This window comes from Mustela erminea, chromosome 6, assembly GCF_009829155.1.
Source record: "Mustela erminea isolate mMusErm1 chromosome 6, mMusErm1.Pri, whole genome shotgun sequence".
Taxonomy (NCBI): domain Eukaryota; kingdom Metazoa; phylum Chordata; class Mammalia; order Carnivora; family Mustelidae; genus Mustela; species Mustela erminea.
In genome coordinates, this window is record NC_045619.1 from 109,040,176 (window position 1) to 109,061,680 (window position 21,505).

At 43.7% G+C, this 21,505-nt stretch overlaps 1 protein-coding gene across 8 annotated transcripts in view; it reads right to left on the bottom strand.

Moving 5' to 3' along the window:
* The window catches only part of MICAL3 (microtubule associated monooxygenase, calponin and LIM domain containing 3), a 197,910-nt gene extending 176,619 nt beyond the window's left edge, over window positions 1–21,291 (bottom strand). For 2 of the 8 annotated variants that reach the window (XM_032349271.1, XM_032349272.1), the window contains exon 1: window positions 20,950–21,291. The gene's annotated coding sequence lies outside the window, so the exon portion shown is untranslated. The remainder of the gene's footprint in view (window positions 1–20,949) is intronic. The other 6 variants (XM_032349274.1, XM_032349278.1, XM_032349276.1 and 3 more) reach the window with 4 other exon arrangements.
* Window positions 21,292–21,505: the final 214 nt, after the last annotated feature.

Here is a 21,505-nt window from a genome sequence, read left to right on the forward strand (position 1 = left end):
AGTATAGTCAAGAGAAAGCCCGGCTTCTGAGAGCTGTGTGACCGAGACTAGCTGTTCCACACTGAGCAGCTGTCGAACTGTGACCGTGTCCCTCAACAATGCTGATCAACCACCCTGCATGACCACCATCAGAACTAACTGAGGAAGTATGAGTAAGAGCCTACACTATAGGGCCTAACAGACAGGAGGTGCTTAATAAATAGGAACTACAGAGATTGCTATTTATTTTCACACTTCATGTTTTACCAAAAATACTGCTACCCAACCTAACTGCCCACTTTATTTACAAAAGCTGGGTCCAAATTAACTTTTTGGTCATTTCACAGCAACAGCAAAGACAAGTAATAGCAGCTAACATTTAATGTGTGCTTACTATGTGATGAGCACTATACTGTATGCTGTTCTCTGAACATCACACAGGATTTCCTTTAATTCTCCAAAGTTCCATGAGATAGGTACTAATATACACATTTTATAGGTGAAGAGATAGAAATGTAGTAATATACTCAAGGTCACACAGTTCTAAGTAGTAAAAGATGGAACTTAACCCAGGCAGTCCAAATTTGGAGTCTTAACCACATCATGTCCATCATCAAAGTATCTGCCCTCACTAAGAATAAAGTAGGCAAAGAGGCCAAAGTGTCACAGGTTCAAAAACATTCCGAGAGTGACTTCTTTGAAAGAACTGTCAGTCTCAGGTTGACCTTGTAATCACAAAACCATATGGCATGGTTCTATGGAAGACAAAGGCTAGAGCAATCTAAGATAGTATCATCACCCACTATAATCCACTTGATCCCAGGCAGCCCAATTCAAAGTGGGAATATGGAACCAGGCTTTGTTTCAAAATTGCACTTGCTAAAGACACCCAAGCATTCTGATACCTCAGGGTAACAAGAAGTGAACAAGCCTAAGAATCTAAATTGCCTTACAGCCTACTTGATTCACTTCCTTGTTCATAAATTCCCACTACTTTCTTGAAGCTGGGAAGACAGAACTTCTTGTCTTCTCCACTATTCCTGATTATTAATCAGGTGTCCTCTCACTCTCATATTTTTGTTCTTATGTTCCACACACTCCCAGCCCCCAGCTGCATGATTTATACCTACTTATTCAGATTACATGCAAAGGAAGAAACTTCACACATTCATTTATCCAAACTTAGAAAGGGAAATACCTTATAAAGAGAGCTAAAGGGATACAAAACAAATGAGGCTCTGAAATACCGTATTTGCAAGTAATCCCCAGTATGTCCCCCCAAAGGGACCCCAGCATTCCTACCTACTAGGAGGAATGTGATCTTGGACAAGAAACAGCACCTGCTGCATGCCCCCTGAGCTTGCTCCCTCATTGACAGGAGACAGTATATACCATCCTGGAAGTGCTAGGTGGCTCAGAGGAGGTAACAAATAAAACAGGCAACAGAACTAACATTATTATGAAAGTAAAACGTCTTTAGTCCTGTCTGAACGATATAAGCAGAAGGTAGACAACTAAAATATTCTGTAGGGAAGCAGGTAGAAGGTAGTTTAAAGTATTTCACTCTGTTAACGTATTTACATAACCCAGATGGACTTCTTATTATTAAATTCCTTGCCTTATAGAGTAAATATAGCCGAAAATCTTGTTAGATAACACAAAGGAGTTAAAATTACAATAGGAAATATCAATGCTCCATTTTCCTGGCCTGTGCTTAAATACAATCTCAATATTCTTTGGTTCAACATCCAACTATTCCCAGAAGCCTGGCCCCAATGGGTTCAGTAGTCATCAGCCTATGGCTGTATTTTTACCAGCGATATGGTGATTAAAATGCTATAAACAGTCTATATGCCTTAGTCTTTGCTTTCAGAGGGTTTTAAGTTTCTAAAAGCTAAAACAGGGGTACCTGGGTGGCTCAGTTGGCTAAGCTACCAATTCTTTTGATTTTGGCTCAGGTCATTAACCTCAGGGTTGTGAGATGGAGCCCCATGAGCACGGAGCCTGCCTGGACTCTCTCTCTCTCTCTCTCTCTCTCCTTCTCATTCTGCCCCACCCCCCCAGCTCATGAGCACGTGCTCACATGTTCACTCTTTGTGCGCGCTCTCTCTCAAATAAATAAATCTTTAAAAATTTAAAAAATAAATAAAAGCTAAAAAAAACTCACCACGTTAAGAAGTTGCAAGTATTAAAGGTTATAAAACTGGCTATAAACTATTCAACAAAGACTTGTTAAATATAACAAATACCTGAAAGCATAGAAATCTGTCATGTAAATCTGGGTTTACTCAAGAACTGAGGGCAAATTTGACTCACCAAAATTAATTAAACTTTTATGCTTCAAAGCAAGAAGAATACCATTAAGAAACTGAAAAGACAACCCACAGAATGGGGTAAAATATTTGTAAATTGTGTATCAGATAAGGAACTTTATCTAGAATATATAAAGAACTCTTACAACTCAATAATAAAAAGTAATCTAAATTTTAAAATGGGAAAAGGATTTGAATAGATATTTTTCCAAAGAAGATACACAAATGGCCAATAAGCACATGAAAAGACACTCAAAATCATTAACCACTACGGAAATGCAAATCAAAATCACAATGAATTAGGGCTTCACATCCACCCAGATGGCTATACTAAAAAAGACAGACAATAGAAAGTGGGGATGAGATGTGGTGAGACTGGAACCCTTACACATTTCTGGTAGGAATGCAAAATAGTGCAACTACTTTTGGAAATAGGTAGGCACTTTCTCAAAATGTTAAACACAGAGTTACCATCTGATCCAGCAATTTCACCCCTAGGTACATAAATAAACAAAAGAAATGAAAACATATGTCCACACAAAAACTCGTACATGAACATTCACTGCAGCATTACTCAAAATAGCCCATAGCAGAACTGCTGAATGGATAAATGGAGTCTATCCATAAAACGGAATGTTTGGCCATAAAAAGGAATGAAATTCTCATGCATGCTACAACAAGGATGAACTTTAAAACACTATACTAAATGAAAGAAGCTATTCACAAAAGACCACATATTGTGTGATTCCATTTATATGAAATATCCAGAATAACAAATTTACAGAGACAGCAAAGTTGACTAGTGGCTGCCTAGAAGGAGGGGCACTGGAGATAAGTAAACAGTCAGTGCTATGGGTAGACGGCCTCTTTGGGGGATGACAAAAATGTTCTAGCATTGATTGGAATGATGGTTATAAACTCTCTGATTACAAGAGCAACCACTGAATTGTATAATCTGAATGAATGAAATGAATGGTATGTGAATTATATAATAAAGCTGTTAAAAAAAAAAAAAGAAAAAAAACCCAACTGAGAACAAGGGTTATTAGCTCAAGGTCCTGGCACACAGTAGGTAATCAATAAATGTTGGTTAAATAAAGATAATAGAAATGTTGGGTCTTGGGGTGCCTGGGTGGCTCAGTGGGTTAAAGCCTCTGCTTTTTGGTCATGATCCTGGGGTCCTGGGATTGAGCCCCACATCGGGCTCTCTGCTCCGTGAAGAGCCTGCTTCCTCCTCTCCCTCTCTGCCTGCCTCTCTTTCCTGCTTGTGATCTTTGTCTGTCAAATAAATAAAATCTTAAAAAAAAAAAAAAAGAAAAGAAAGAAAGAAATGTTGAGTCTTTCACCAAAGATTTCATTAGAGGAATTCGCCACTGCATTCAGTGACTTCCGTGAGACAAGTCCCAGCCTAGAGAAGCCAGGAGCCCTGCCGTAGCACCTTCTCCAGCCCAGGACAGCCCCTGCACATGAAGCTGATATTTTCAGTCTAAAGTTTCTTCTAAACCTGGATTCTAAGATGCTTTGCTGATGAACATACAAAGCCAACAAATATTTCTGAAAGCACATAACATGAGCTCCTGGTCAGATGCTCCAAGGAATGGGAGGGAAGTCTGGGATGTGGTCCCTCTCTAGCAGCCTGGTTGGAGGCAGAACTGGCATTCATGAAGTAAGCTGAAACTCCAGGGCAGTGGGTAATGGGGATAAATCAGGAAATAGAGACAGTAAAAGTCTTTGATCAAAAGCAGGATATTCTCCTGGGGTCCCCCAAGTAAATTATTGCAAAACTAACTATCCTGCCTTGTCCATATGGCCTTCCCCATCCTACAATCAGAATTACTTGCTTCCTCCACAGCATTTATTTAAAGCCACCTTATACTACAGTTAATTGTAGGTGTTTCTGCTCGCCCCCACCTGCAACACACTCCTGGTAGGTAAGGACAGTGTTAATGATTTGTCTCCTTGAAAACCATTAGCACCTGAGGAATTTGGGGGGGTGATGGGAGGGTAGGGAGGGGGAAAAAATGAAACAGATGGGACTGGGGAGGGAGACAAACCATAAAAGACTCAATCTCAGGAAATGAACTGAGGGTTGCTGGGGGATGGGGGGAAAGGGATGGGGTTATGGACATTGGGGAAGGTATGTGTCTATGGTGAGGGCTGTTAACTGTGTAAGCCTGATGATTCACAGACCTGTATCCCTGAAGCAAATAATTTATTACATGTTAATAAAAAAAATTAAAAAAAAAAAGAAAACCATTAGCACCAAGTCCTACATATAATAAGTGGATAATTCATATTTGTCAACTTTAAGTATTTAGTCACAAAAAATTATTAAAAATATATTATATATTATTTTTATAATACATATATTATTAAAAATAATAAAAATATTATTAATGCCTCTTTTTCTTATTTCTTAAACCACATTAGTCAGCCAAAATAATGTTGGCATCTCAGTTGCCAAACAGCCTAAAAGCAGAATCCTTAAATTGTTACCACGACTTTCACATGATCTACAGCAAGCACCCACACAATGTGGTCCACACCCACCTTTCTTTCCAGAACTGCCCTCTCCTTCTTTCTTATCATTCTGCTTCAGTCTCAACGGCTTGTTTACTCTTCAAGCCCACAAACCTCCTGCAGGCCTAAACTGTTCACTCTGCCCCAGGCCCTCCTCCACTCCCCAGCTGCCAGCTGTCTGTGCTCAACTTAAGTATCCTTTTCCCTGGAAGGCCTTTTCCACCTCCCTACTCCAGCCCTGATGAAGTACTCTGTCCCACACTTTCCCTGGACCCTGCACTGATCCTTCCTGCAGGTCCTTCACAGACTTAGGTATCTCTGTGACTACACTTGTCTCTCCCACTAAACTGCCAACACCATGAAGGCAGTGTTTATTTAACTGACTAGGGTGGGGTGCTGGTAATTGCTTAACCGCCTATTCCCCAAAACATGCTCATGTCTTTACAGGTATATTTACGTGAACATATATTTACATTTATAATAAATTTCAATAATTTTAATAATAAATTTTACTGATATAAAAATGTATAGCATACAACAAAATATACAGAATAGTAATAAATATATACTAAAGTATATAGTAATAAAATATATAATACTCTCTACTGTAAATTCCATATAGCCAATTGATTCTTACAGAATGCTGTCACAGATTTTTGTCTAACTCATATATTTATAACCAACTCATGGATTCAACTAATAGGTGAATGTTGATATTTTCTTTTACTTTAAGGAGTAAAATAAAATTGGAACAATACAAGAAAGATGTATGTATATCAAACAGGATATGAGCAACTTCCTTGCTGAACTGGACCCTAGCTTTCAAACACTAGATGAATATTTCATCAATTTCTCATATTAATTCACAGTAAAATAGCTCTAGACATGGAACACTAAGTTTGGGGGTGCCTGGCTGGCTCAGTCGGTAGAGCATGGAACTCTCAATCTTGAGGCTGTGAGTCTGAGCCCCACACTGGGTGCTGAGATGACTTAAAAATAAAATCTTAGGGGGTACCTGGGTGTCTCAGTGGGTTAAAGCCTCTGCCTTCAGCTCAGGTCATGATCCCGGGGTCCTGGGATTGAGCCCCGCATCGCATCAGGCTCTCAGCTCAGCAGGGAGCCTGCTTCCTCCTCTCTCTCTGCCTGCCTCTCTGCCTACTTGTGATCTCTGTCTGTCAAATAAATAAATAAATAAATAAATAAAATCTTTTAAAAAATAAAATCTTAGGGAAAAAAAACACTAGGTTTGAACAGCAAATGTTAACATTTTCTCCATTACTTTCTTAGGCAATGAACAAAATAATAAATCAGGCCCTGGTTTTTAGTGCTGTTTGTTTCCATGGAATATATACTCCCATCATGGTCAATTTCAAGCTACCAACTTGACATCTCTTAGCATGGGCGCTGAGCTGGGAAGAAATGCACCATAGCTCACCTATTATAGAGTATCTCAACCATATGGATAGAAGAAACACAGAGCATTGTTTGTGCTAAATTAATGAGGAAGAGATGAATGTTGAGTATTTATTACCCTTGTTTTTAATATATTCAATTTTAAGTTTATAGAATTTTTAGTAATGGCTGTACTTATCAACCAACCTGCAAAATTCCTGAAAATTTAACAAGGTAAAGGCAGGCCATGATCCTACTATATTCCCAGTGTTTAGTACACAAAAGGCACTCATGCATATTCGTGGAAACAAAGCATTATCTCTAATAGTTACTTAAGAGTCTGCTTTTCTAGAGGGAATCAAGAGTTTCCTATAACCAGATTTTACTGTATCTGAGAATTCTGAATGCCAGAGAGAATAGCAGAACGCTCCATGTAACACATTATCTTCAAGGAGGAGATCTACTTAGTATAAGCTCAGAAGTAAGATATTTTTGATAAATTCTCCCTGAGATTTCTTCCACAACACACTTAGGCACTGGGAAGTTAATTTAAAATCCTTTAGCAGTCTAATTTGGTTTAGCACCCTTGGTGGCATTATTCACAGGGTGTTCCTTAAAGCTCATGAGTTCTGGCTCCTACTCTGGAAAAAACAGTCCAGCAAGTATCTCCAGGCCCCAGAAGGTACTGGGCTGGCATTGGGAACTGTTGGGAGCTTACTCACCGACTACCTGGATCTCTTTTAGCTCAGTTTGGGTCCTCCTAAATGCTACTTCGTTTTACATCAATGTTGTTACCCTCCCTTTAAGTTTCTTTCTCTGGTCATCGTCCCTCTCCTTGGTTCGCTGTAGATCACTTCACCAAAGCTGGTTTTGGTCCCTGGCTTCTCATCATTGTCCCCACTCAATATCAACTGTCTTTGTCACTAATAACTCCTAGATCTCCATCGGACTATCTGAATGCTCATCTCTACTTACTATTTTCATGGCAAACAAAGCCTAAAGTACTTCCCCAGCTCTCAGCAACTGCAGTGTCCTTCAGATCACACTGTGTATCTCTATGCCTTTGACAATACAAGCCTGTCACAGCTGCTCCTCTAAGTCTGTAGGAGATAGATTCTACTGCATCAGACAGGATTTGGTGGACCTTTATCTTCTGTAGACTGAATAACATGAACAAAGCCAGGAGTGAGGTTTCATTTTCCCAAGCATAAAATAAAGCTGAATTTGCTTTTTCATATTATGCATGCTGCTCTTCTCCCCAGACAGCAGCCCTGCTACATATGAGCCCTCCTTTCCCCTTGGTTATCATTTTCACCTTGTCCCCAGCTGTAACATACCCAAGACTCCCTATATATCTCCTAGGTCTATCTCCCTTTTCCCATTTCTGTTCATCAATATGTCTTCATTATCCACCAGGGGAAGTTTACCCTAAACTGCCTGCCCATCAGCCTCTAGCCCATCTTCCCCAGGTACTTTTCAGAGTGCCACTACCCTATTTAAGAACCTAAAGCTTCCTATCAAAAATCTAAGAGAATATTCCTTTTCCTAGGAGATAAAGACTTAACTATTTAGTGGACAAGGAATACAATGTCTTTAATTCATATGGAGAGAAAGAAAAATATAAAAGGCAAATGGTACAAAATGAAAACTGATGGTTCTGCGTAAAAAAGAGTTCCTTACACTATGCTTGCACTTTTCTGAAATTGCAGCAAAACAAAGTTACAAAAAACAAAACAAAACAAACAAAACCCTACACTTCTCATCTTAACATCAAAGCTTGACAAGGAACAGCCCCTTCTAACTAAGCACTTCAGTCCAGCATGTTGGTGATGGTCACATCTTTATCGAATATCTTGTTTTTGTTCCTCTTCTCTGCACCTAGACTCAGGATTTCCCCTGCTCCTCCCTAACAACCAGCTTCCTTCACTGACTCACTTCTTCCAGGGGTGCTGAGGAAGTAAAAGAACTAACATTTATGGACCATCTGCTACGAGCCAGGCCAGTATCGTCCTTGGCCCTTAAATGCATATTCTTTCATTTAATTCTGCTAACAACTCTGCAAGGGAAGTGAGAGCTCAAGCCTTGGAGAGATTAAGACCCTGGTCCAAGATTACAGAGTGCAGAGCTGGCTGGAATGGGATCCCAGGTTGGCCTGTCATCCACAGCGCTGCCCACACCTCACTACTCCCCTTTCCAGACCAACTTCTCCACAGCCTCTTCATTCGCTGAACATGCACTTACTCTTACTGCCTTCTAAATGCTAGGGATACATTAGAGGACAAAACAGATGAAGCCCTGTGACCTCATGCAGTTTCATTTGACAATATAAACTGTATTCATCAAACACTCATACAGTGCTTACTCCATGACAGGTGTTAGGCTAAGCATTCAATAAATATTAATTCATTTGATGCTCAAAAAAATTCTCTGAGTTAGGTATTATTCTTACAAATGAGGAAACTAAGACCAAAAGGGTTCCATAATCTACCCAAGTTCACATAAGAAATAAGTGGTGAAGCCAAGACTTATACCAAAGCGGTCTGGTCCCAGAGCCCAGGCTACTGTGCCTCTCCATAAACAGAAGTAAAACATGCTAGAGGGTGGTTTAAGTACTCTGGTAAAAAAGAAAAAGCAGGATGAAAGGAATTTAGAATACTGGGGACACACTGAAATTTCAGACTGGGTGGCATGAGTAGCTTTCATAAAGAAGGTAACATGTGACCAAAGGCAGGCAGAGACTAAGGAGGTCAACTGTGTACATCGTAGGGAAGCCTGCTTCACAGAGACCAAACAGTCTGGGGAAAGGTCTGAGGCAGGGCGTGCCTGGGATGTCCAAGGAACAGCACAACACCCAGAGAAGCTAGAGCACAGGGAGCAAAGGGAATAATACGCACTGCTTTTTGAGCAGCAGAATATATGGTTTACATACATGGATTCTCTGTATTTGCTTGCTGTTCACTAACTGCTCTTTTACTATTTATCTTGACTTCCCAGATGAACTGTGAAATCCACAAACAGAGCCTGTGACTTCTACCCTCTTTGTATGTCCTTAGTACTTTTAAATGACTGTTTACTGAATCTGCCTGCCTTGCCTTTGTGGATTCCATAAACCACAAAGAAGACAAGCAGATCCCGTGAGGGCAGCTTTGGACATCTGTGACCATCAGTCCTCCTATACTAGTGGTAAGCAGTAGCCTCCACCTGTGTTAAGGGTGCTCCTATGAAAATGTCAGCATGTAAATAGTACTCGTAGTTTGTTTCCAAGCAAACCTGCAAATGTTATACTCAAATTTTATCTCCAGGATGCTCCTTTAAAATTTTGATTTAATTATTTGAGAGCAAGAGAGAGCACAAGCAGGGGGAGGAGCAAAGGGAGAGGGAGAAGCAGGCTTCTCCCTCCAACCCCCTCACCCTCCCGAGGCGGGGAGCCTGACATGGGGCTCTGTTCCCAGGACCCTAGGATCATGACCTGAGCCGAAAGCAGACACTTAATTAACTGAGCCACCCAGGTGCCCCTCCAGGGTGTCCCTCTAAATGGCTAAGAGACAGTATCTCTCCACTTTACAAATGGCAAAACCGTGACACAGAACCATTAAGTGATTCACTTGAGCTAACTGCACAACAGCTGAGTCAAGGTTTTCTCGTGTAGATTGGGAGATGAGGGAATGCAGAGGCACCTGACACCTTCATCCTCCTTTGTGACCCGCCCCCCACCCCAAGGCCAGCACAAGGCCTCGTAGATCTAAGGCTCTGAAGACTCCTGACTCTCAGATTTCAGATGTCCTGGATTTCAAGAATGGGCTCTCTGAAGGTCAGTAATGACTGAACACAGTGAAGGGTCCCAATCACATCCACACTGGCAAAGACCAAGCATTCAGTTAAGTCATACAGAACTTGGGTAAATGGAATGAGACACCCATGTTACACTAAGATAAAAGCCTTCCCTTTATTCCTTTCTCATTGGGGGCAGAATTTCCAGATTCCTTTTTCCATAGTTCCCATGGAACTCAACAAGCTATCACTACTGATAAGGAACTAAAGAGTATGCATCAAATATTTCCCTATTTCTGGTTTCAGTCTGGAAAAAAGAAAATCCCCTTTTGCTCTAAGCCAGAAAAGATAATATAGTTTTCCCTCCGATTTTATTCCCAAAATAAATGACTCCAATTTAATTCCTCCCCCACTCCACCCCAATCAAGCCTGAAACAAAATCCACTCTAAAAGAATCATTTTCCATAGGCTGGGGAGCAATGGAAGAGAAAAAAGCCAAGAAAAAGAATATGTTTGTAACCGTAAGTGAGAGTTGGGTGCTGTGGCGGCTGTGCTCCATTTCAGAGAAGAGCTTTCTCATGAAGGCATCAGGAAATGGCAGGAGTAAAGTGCCTGCCCTCCGGCAGCTCAGCAGCTCAAGACACCAAGTGACCTTGCAGCCCTGGGGCTGCTTCTCCTTTTGGAGAAACCCAGGGACCAGCCCAAGCATGAGTCCTAGAGAACTGCTACTGCGGGGAGTGTGGGTCCCCAAAGCCAGGTAGGTGTCTGTGTCTGCAACTGTCAGGGGAATGACAGCATCATTCCTTACATATGGCAGATAGTCTATGAGTAACAGCTATTAGAGGTGTGTTAGCTCCAGAAACCACCATTAGATGTTGACCACCACACTGTGGTTACCTTTTCTTTGATAAATTCATGCTGAAGTATTTAGTGGCAAAAGGGGGCAGGATGTCACCAACTTTCAAATGGGTCAGGAAAAAGTGGGAGAAGAGTGGGGAGAGAATAAAACAGCGAATGGGACAGAATGTAAATAATTACTAAAATCTCATTTAATAGACCTAGGTAACAGATAGAAGGTGGCTACTCTTGCAACTTCTCTGTGTGAAAGTATATAAAAGGAAGTTCTCCAACAAAGGAACTTCACCTGTGCCCCGTCGAACAGGTGCCCATGCTCTCCCAGTTATAGCTGGAGCCATCTCTCACCTAAAGCACCCAGAGGCCAAGGCAGCAGAGGGGTCTGGCACAGTGACGCTCTTGGGGAAACAACTGGAACAATTAACAATGCTGACAGAAGTTAGGGATCACATAAGGCAGCTGCTATCTCTGGGCTCTTCTCTAGCATCATCAAGTCAAGCTCTCGGGTTTTTCTCCCGAATCAAGTCATATTCTCAGCACATGAAAAATGGGGCCAATTTTACCAAAGAGGGTGGGAAGCCACAAAACCTGAAGCTTCAGCCTCATCTGGGGCTCTTCTCTTCCCTTATCTCTTCCATCTAATCAATGTCCTCTTTCCAAAATGTCTTTGGCATCAAGTCCCTTCCTCTCTATTTCTATTGCCAACTACCTGTTTCAGTTCCCTGTCCTGTCACACCTGAATTACTACCAATCACTCAGGGTGGGCAAACCAGGACTTGTGGGACAAATCCAACCTGCAAACAAAGGGTTTTATATTTTTAAATGGCTCAGGGGAGAAAAATCAAAGACTATTTTGAGACATGTGAGCATTTTATGAAATTCAATTTGGAGGGTCACAAGTAAAGCTTTGTTGGCACATAGCCATGCGGATTTGTTTACTAACTGTCTGCGGCTGCTTTCCCACCAGGCTGCTTTCCTACTATGACAGCAGCTAAGTAGCTGCATCAGAGACCACATGGCCCACTGAAACCTAAAATACTTACTCTCTGGCCCTTTGCAGATAAGTTTGCCGACTCCTCCCACAGGTGGTCTTGCTTGACTTTCATCTTTCCCGCCTCCACCAGATTAATGGACACAAAACACTATTTCCACACTATTACTCTGCGTTCCAACACCTCTGGTGTTGCCTGTAAACTTCACCTGGTCTCGTGGTATCCATCAGAACAGGTGAATAAACTTGCTTTTAGCAAGAAAAGCCCACAAAGGCCATGCCTTTGTTCATGCTGCCCTCTGCCTTTTAGAAAACTCTTCTTGCCTTCAGCAGCTAAGCGTACCTTTTCAAGACTCTGGAAGCATTTCCTGGTTCCCTTCCCTTGGCTTCCACAGCACCCTATACTTACCCTCATCACAGCTCTTACCACACTACACTGAAATCATCTATTTGTGTGTCTGTCTCCCCAGCTACAGTACAATTCTAAGAGGGCAAGGAACATGTCTTACTCATCTCCCAACACCCAGACAGAACGTGGCACAGCAGTCCACAAACCCTGAACTCAACTGCAAGCCAGTCAGGCTGGCCTCCTCACTGCTGGGAAGGCATCCTGCTCACTCTCAACCCAAGCTTTGCTCACAGCAGCACCTGGACGATCTTACCAATGACCGGGCCCAGGTGAGTCAGTGTCAACTAGGGTACCAACCCCACGCTCTTCCCACTCACCTGCTGTGTGCCCTTGGACAAGACACTTGTATCTCTGAGTCCTCATCTACAAAGCAGGGACGATACAGTACCATCTAACTTGCAGGGTGGACAATACAGCTGACTCTTAACAATGGAAGGTTGAGGGTGCTAATCTCCCCACAGTTGAAAATCTGTGTATAACTTTTGACTCCCCCAAAACTTAGCCAATAGTGTCCTACTGTTGACCAGAAGCTTTACTGATAAACAGTTAAGACATATTTTGTCTATTATATGCATTATGCACTATATTCTTAGAATAAAATAAGCCAGAGAAAATGTTATGAAGAAAATCCTAGGAAAAATACATCTGTAGTACCAGAATACACTTACAGAAAAAAAAAAAAAAAGAAAAGCTGCATGTAAGTGGACCTACACGGTTCAAAACCATGTTATTCAAGTGTCAGCTGTGGTTATTGTCCTTACAATTGGAGTCACCTGCCTGTGCCACTTTGGTACGTCATTGCTTTTTTTCCTCTTCCCCCAGACGTTTTTTTTTTTTTTTTACAATTATACCGTATCTTCTGAAGCAGATGCATTCATCAAGAACAAGGTAAGTTCATACATTTCCACAAATCTGTGCCCTGCCCTAATACCCAGCATAGTGCAACAGGAGGAAGAAGAGCCCAGCAGATGACAAATTAATGAACAAATTATTCCAGGAAGTCTAAATAGTTGCTAATGGTTGAGAGCAGGGGGCATTTGGGGGTACTTTGATATTAAGCATGAACCCACACAGGCTCTGTCCCTGGAGGAGAAGAAACCCAGTGTCTCAGTATTTAGCTCCAAGTTTCATAAGCAACAGTCACTAACCGTACAGCTAATAAATAGGATGCTCAATAGGTACCTGGCAGAATTCCACATGCTTATGACCAAATAAAGTGAACAGGATTGTTGTGCCCCTGCACAGATTAAGAAACTGAGCCCCAAGGAGGTTAAAGTACACACCCAAAGTCACACACCCTAGTAAATGTTGTAGAACAGTCTAGTTCCAATGTTCTTTTTTTTTTTTTTAAGATTTATTTATTTGACAGAGAGAGAGGGCACAAGTAGGCAGAGTGGCAGGAAGAGGGAAAGAGAGAGTGAGGGAAACTCCCCGCTGTGCAGAGAGCCCAATGTGGGGCTCGATCCCAGGACCCCAGGATGACTTGGGCTGATGGCAAATGCTTAATTGACTGAGCCACCTAGGTGCCCCTCCAGTGTTCATGATCTTAACCACTCCACATTTTGGTCTTTTTAATCTAATTTAGCTCCACCATTCACCAAATGAGAGATATCGATCAGGCAAGTCATCTCACTTCCTTGAGTCTCACGTTTCCCAACCTGTTAAGTGGGTACCATATACTTAACTGTTGTTTAAGAATCAAAGGAGATTATGTCATCAAGTGTTTTTATGAAGTAGACTCCTGATATACTAGTTCCTTTCCCACTTGTCCCATACTTCAATGTATGCAAGGTTTTTAGCCAAAAGCCCTTGGCCCATTAGCCAGGAACAATCTACACTTCACTTTGCATTTTCTTGCCTATCACCTTTGGCCAAGCATTTGGGCCTCATGAAAGCCTGCAGAAATAACCTGGAGACAAGCATGAGAGAAAAGTGCGCATGGAGTCGAGTGAGGCAGCACAGACAGAGATGGTCCAGATGAATCCTGGTGTGCAACTGAATAGTGCATAAGCCAAAGCTGGCCATCCAGGCAGTGCCAGGATATGCCCTGACTGATGGCCATAACAGCATCTGGTTCTGTCTGTCACACCAAGCCGGGGTGATAGGCCTGGGAACCTGTAAAGGCGAGCCCAGTAACTCCCGTGGCTCTGCAGCTGCATGCATACTGGGGGTTGGGGAGGGTCCCAGCAGGTAAGTGATGCAGTTATTTCCACTAATGGTGGAAGATCAGACTGCCTGAAAAAGTTGTACACAGAAAAAGTAAAATTTTAAATTCCTAGAGAGAGAATTCTGTTGCAAAATTCCTTTACTGTGAAGAATTAAATTTAAAGCTAAGAAGTACAGACACACACTATTAAATTTTGGAGGTCAATACAATTTCCATACATCAAGTATGCCTAACACAAGGGATACCTTTAAACTGATGAACCCTTCTCTGAGCCACTGGTCATGGACAGAGAGAGCTTTTCATGAGCAGCATGTGAAGGATGCTAAGTGTTATTACCAAACTGGGTCAACTTAATGTCCAGGAGACGTATGTACTTCCTACTTGAATGGACCTGATCATAGTGATCCAAAGGCCTTATAAAAGATTAAAACACGAACAAAAGGGTGCCTGGGTGGCTCAGTGGGTTAAGCCGCTGCCTTCGGCTCAGGTCATGATCTCAGGGTCCTGGGATCGAGTCCCGCATCGGGCTCTCTGCTCAGCAGGGAGCCTGCTTCCTCCTCTCTCTCTGCCTGCCTCTGCCTACTTGTGATCTCTGTCTGTCAAATAAATAAATAAAATCTTTAAAAAAAAAAAAAAACACGAACAAAAACAATCTCACTAAGCATATCAAGCAATAAGAAGCCCCATTAGGCCTTTTCCACAATATATCAGCTTTCAAATATAGCACATGACAAGAAGATATGGAAGGAAGAGGAGGAGTAGGAGGGCTGGCGGATACCAATCACTACAAGGCTACCACTGGGTGCCCAGGTCACTGCTGGCACAGTAATGTGGTCTTAGAGTTAGAAAGGAGCCACAGTAGGAGATGGTAATAGATGGTCTGATCTAATTCCCAAAGCATTGGTAAAGCATCATCGTGCCCAGGACTGCTCTCACACCTGTTAGAACACCTGGAAAGGGCACAGCCCAGCAATATGCTCTTTTAGCAAGGGCTACTGGTGTGTTGGAGTAGACCTATACCTCCAAGTGAGCAGTGATTGTGCAAGGACAAGCGCACCAAACCCAACAGATCTGCAGTAGTGATGGATCTAAGGGCAACCTGCAGGAAAGGGAGGTGGCCCCAGCCTTTCCTGCAACCAAGGTGTAGAGCTGATCCTCAAGAGAGGACCTGCAAAAAGATCCTCTGTTTGCTAAGACACAAACATTCCAGAAACAATAGCCACAGGGGTGGATAAATTTCAGAAATTCTCAATCTTATGTGCATGAAATAAACAAAACTGAATCAAGAAGAAATATTTTGCCAGTAAGTATAAATTTTCCCCACCACTCCACATGCAGGGCTCTCTGGCCAGTGAAGTCACTTATAATAACACACTATGGTTTTCTGGATTCAAGTCAGCTTGCCTTAAGAAATCTGGTGACCTCTCGGAGGTAGACATTGTTTTAATACCTGGCACTTGCTTTATTATATAGTACTCACTCAATAAATCCATACTAAAACCAAGTCCCAGAGTGTAACCTAATACTCTTAGGTTCTGAAACTTCTTTGTTACCTGGCTCCCCAAGGGTGGTTGGAATTCATAGGCTTCTTGGTGCCCCATCCAGTACACCTACTGTACATTGAGGTATACAGTAAATACTGGGGGCTGATTCATGTTGCCATCTTATGAATTTCTTTCCCCTGCCCAATACTGTCTTTTTCTTCCCCATTTTCTCTTCCTTTCGCTCCTTACAACGAGGTGATTCAGAGTCATCAAGCCTCTGCAAGTTACTGGGTTTATGGACCTTACCCTCTCTGGAACATTTTTCCTATGATAAAATAGGAGTGTACCTGAAGACTAGGTATGATGTGTGTGTGTATTAAAGCATTTGGCACAGTATCTGGCCCACAGTAACACTCAGTAAGTATTACTACCTAACTGTGCACAGGACTCACTTGTCTAAAGATGCTTAAAATGCCAAAGGCAGAGGTTGATTTTTTTTCCCCCTTCCTCTGCAAGTCTGGTTTTGAGAAAAACCTGTTTGGAAACAAAATGACACATGTCCTTGCCACTAGTCACAATACTTCCCTTTTCCTTTTTCACAGGGAAATAAATGACCCTGACCAGTTATGACCAAACTGGGTAAAAGGTTCTGTTCCAAACATGGTGAGGACCCAAGACTAGTTTATTTAATTAAGTTAGAAAATGAAACTAAAATCATCCATAAAGTAGTTGAGCTAGGGCAATGAGAGGATTTGCTCACGTTCTAGGTCTCGGGAATCAGCAACCCATGCCAAGCAAAAAGGTAGAGGTGGGAAAGGAAAGGTTCCTCATCTTTTCTGGGAGCAGTGCTATAATGAGTACTCTTTCTAGATCCCATGGTCCAGCCTCTGGGTCCCTGAAGACTCTGTACACTGTCTTAGGTATCCTTTTTGGAAGCCCACCTAGGCCCCTCTACATGCTTCAGAATTACCTTCTCTGTCTCTGTCCGAATTTTAAAGGAATATACCACTTAACCTAAATGCATCTCTCCTATAGCATTTCAGATTACTAAAGAGCGGGTTAAATATAAAAATGGAAGGGAGGTTGTAAGAGAGAAAAGGTGACCTTCAGGCCAGAGAAAACTCTTAGGTACAAGTCTACCCAAGTCAGCTGCCCTTAACTGGTCCATGAGAGCACAAATCTGGAACCAAATACCTAAGTACACAGTCCGTCTCCACCACTAAGTGAGACATTCAATAAGTCACTACTCCCTGGGCCTTGAATTCCTCATGCAGAAAGCTGGGATTGGAACAGCACCTACCCTCCACAGCTGCTATGAGGACTGAATGAGTTCATCCACGCAGAGCCTGGTACACAGTCAATTGTCTCTAAGTGTCTGCTGCTGCTACCAGTGCCAACATCATTATCATCCTTGTGTTACTCTCCCTGCTTCTCTTCCTTTTCCACTCACAAACCCAACAATTCTCAATCAAAGGCAGCTTTGGTGGTGAAGGTGGGTGAAGCTTGGGGGGAAGACAGGGAAGAGTGCAGCTGGGACCTTCACAAGTCAGAGTTTTGTAGGCTGGGAGCAGTCTGTGCTGAAGGTTTGTTGTGTAATCCAGAGGGGCTACAGAAGCTAGAAGTATTGCTACTCTTGATCTTCCCTCAGATGGATACTCTGCCCCTCCTCTCTTCTCAGGTTCCAACGCTGACAAAGAGAAGACTTCCCCAAACTCAGCCTTCCTTCATACTTATGTAAATCAACAATGGAAAAAAAGCAGGGAAGAAGAGAGGACAAGGCTGGAACTAAAGTTTCACTGTGCCTTTTAGTTATTATTTAAAATAGTAAAGAAGTCAATAAAAGCCACTAGTTAACCACTCGGCTGTCTCTCTCCTTCCAGAGTTAACCAAACCAGATCCTTCATTGGAGATACAATTAAAGAGACCTCTGTAGACCTATCTAATGCAGAAAGACTCCTTTCCTGGCTTCCATTCACACACCAAGACATGCTCGTTTCTCCCTTCTTGTGATAGACACTGAGCAAGCCACGCAAGAAGGATGCAGGGAGACCCAGTTGTTCTTATCACAAAACTTAATACTTAACCAAAAACTCCTGCCTTTCTTCTCCCTTTCAGCAAGGTACAAACCAACAGTCCTACTTCACCACCCTTCTGTAATCTGATTATCACCACTGTTCATTTTCTGTAAATTGTGGCAGTTGGCAGTTTTCTCTGTGAAATTCTGACTCCACAATGACAAGTCAATGAATTGCAGGGTTTGTGGTGATGGTTTCCCTGTCCTCCATCCCCAGTTTTTATCCAAAGACAGCTAAAGCCCAAATCATGACAACAGCAAGTCATGTACAGCAGAGCCCACGGGGGTAGGGATGTTCTATCCACTGGTATATCCCAAGCATCACAGAGCCTGACACCCTCCACCATTCCAACTCCATAGGATCAGAGCTGAATTCTGAAAAAGTGGAACTGAAGATGGGCGAGCGAAGCATGAAAGGAAGGGGAAGTCCACAAAGAGTTTAGGTGAATTTCCAAACAATATCCCCATCATTCCCATAACTTACTGCATTATTTGTAGAAGCTAAAGCCTGGAAAGGAATCAGAATTTCAACTTTGCCATCTAAACGAGAAACTGAGAGCCTTACTACACAGATTTTAGCCCAGTGCTGCCCTGTCTCCAAGTTTACAATTTCAATGCACAGCCTAAGTTTAAAAAGCCTGGGTAGTAAAGATATCCCCGGGGTTAGAAAATCACAAATTTCCTGCCCACAAACCACCTTGATTCTCTCTGTCCCTATTCTTACCTTCTGGTCTTATTAAGTACTTCCTACTCTCCAAATATAGATGCCTTTTTGGCTCTGAATATTTTTTCTAAAGTAGCAACCTACACCTGGCTAGAAGAATGCCCCCGGCTCAAGAAAAATTCCAGGGTGTGAAAAATAAAGGCCCAGTACGATCACAGCGCCATCAGGCCCCAGGGAGGCACCAGCAACAAGAGTTAGGGACTGACATCTGCCCTTTAGTCACCACTAAAGCTTGGGATTTAAGAGCACACACTTCGAGATCTGACAGCCCAGGTTTGAGTGCCAGCCTTGCTCTCACTCCTTCGACGTAGGGTCCTACCAAACCCTAGTTCCTTCTCTGTAAATTGGATAGGAACCAGGTCCACATTCCTAAAGATTCTTTGCAAGAGGAATACTCAAACCACGTTTTTCCTATAATTCTGGAATTAACTGCAGTTATTTAATATACTATCAAAAAAAGCTCAAAAATGTTTAAAACATAGAGCACAATAAGAATTCACTAAGGGGGGGCACCTGGGTGGCTCAGTGGGTTAAAGACTCTGCCTTCAGCTCAGGTCATGATCCCTGGGTCCTGGGATGGAGCCCCGCATCAGGCTCTCTGCTCAGCAGGGAGCCTGCTTCCCCCTCTCTCTCTGCCTGCCTCTCTGACGACTTGTGATCTCTGTCTGTCAAATAAATAAATAAAATCTTTTAAAAAAAGAAAAAGAACTTAAAAAAAGAAAGAAAGAAAGAAAGAATTCACTAAGGGCTAAAACAATCTGAGCCAAATTTCTGACCTGAGAGTACATTTGACAAACCCAGAATGTATACTACTCTCTTCCAGGCTCTTTACAGATGTGCTCACAGGAAGAAAGCAACCACAATAATGAATTGGCATCTGGGTGGCCAGGTAATGAGAGGGCAAAGCCTCCCTGCTAGCAGCAACAATGCAAAATAAGATATCTTTCTCACTATAAAACCCAACTCATTCTCACCCTTGGGGTACAAACCATCATCCTACATGATTGCCCACACAGCAAAGTGTCAAATGGGACCAAATACTGATGTTCTGATGTTCACAATTCTCTGCATTAATGCACTTCAGGTTAACCTTAATTAATGTCTGTGTTAAACACCAACATTAAAAGAAAGTAACTGTGATCTGCATGCATTCTTGGAAACGCTTTCCCTGAATTAAACCTCCGGAGAAAAAACCAGCCAAGACATAGGGCTAATCCATGCCCCTTAATGGGATAAGGTAGAGGCCTTGCCTGAGGGGCCCAACAAACAATTGTGATGACTAGTTTACCATCCATGCCAGAACCTGCAAAGACTATCACTACGTCTGGTTTTCTGCTAACACAAGGCAAGTCTCTGATGTGTGTAAGGGCTCCTCCAGGTGGTTTTTAAACTAGAAATTTACAGTTGTATCACACAGACCTCCAATAACACTATCACCTTGTAAGGCAGTTAGGCAAGGGGGAATGGCTCATAGATAAGTGACGTACGTGGCTGCCATCATCTCACCCAGTCCACCACTACCCTAAGAAAACAAAAGGCAAAAGCACTTCATGGTTCTCATGGCCACCTGCCCAGAGCGACCCAGAAATCCACACTCAGCATCTGTTAGACTCCAGATCAAGACAGGACCTACCCCCCTGGAAGCCAGCACTAGCCCGGCCACGATGCAACAGAGGAGTCCCATACCCCAGCTCGAGTGGAAGGCCAATGGCCCGGAGGCTGGGCCTGGGCGCCAAGGCAGGACGCACCCCATCCCCAAGCCTCGGGACCCCACCACTCCTGGGTTAAGATAAGAGATCTTCGCCCCCACCCCCAAAGCTTCCTCAGAAAATTCAGTCCCAGCCACTCTCCTTCCCACTCCCACAAGACGCTGGAAGCCTCCCCAATCCCCTGGCTTCCCCCAATGCCAGCCTCCCCTGAAACTCCTGGGCACGCGCGGCCGCACTTGACCGAACATCCAACTCCTGGAGGTCAAGGACAGGGGTCGGGAGAGCCGGAGAAGCGCGAGGAGGAGCTTCCTCGTCCACTCCGCCGCCCCACTAGGAAAAGGGCTCGAAGGGGCCGCCAGAAGGAGGCGCCAAGCGTCCACGGCGGGTCCCGAGCCCTCCCGGCTACCCCGGGTAAGGTCTTCAGCCACAGGTCTGGTCGCGGTTCTCGCCGGCTCTGGAGTCACCCTTGGGGACCCCGGAAACCCTGCGCTCAGGGCGCGGGTGGGATGCGGCCCCCACGGAACGGTTGGGGCCGGTCTAGGTCTCGAACCCCGGTCCTCACCTCCGCCTCATGCTGGTGTGTCCCCCGGCGCCGGCGTCCCCTGGCCGGCCCGGGTCGCCAAGCCCCGCTCCGGGCGCGCAGCCCCGCAGCGCCGCAGCCCCCGCGCGCCAGCCTCAGCGTCCGCGCGGGCAACAGCAGCGGCGGCAGCTGAAGCAGCGGCGCCGCCGCCGGTGGCTGGGCGGGCACATGGGAGGGCGGGGGCTGCGGCCCTTCAGCCCTTGCTATAGGACCCCAGTCTCAGGGGCGACAGATCTAAGTGCGCCTCTGAAACTGGTACGTGGTTCCCGTCCTCAGGGCGTTGTTGCTACCTGCAGGCTCAGGCTTTGCCAGAACCTCAATGGTATATGCAAAAGGTAAAGAAATAGACTGTCGCCACTCCCTTCCTCCTCTCTATCCCCCCGCACGGTCCATATGGTACATTCCTCAAAGCACAGCCCAAGTGAGAAAGGGAGGAGTTGATTGGTTGGGAATCCTGGAAGGGCGCAAGGAACCACACAAAATGGCCAATGGAAAAACGCGGTGGGCATATCAAACCTGCCAGATGGGGAGAAGAGAG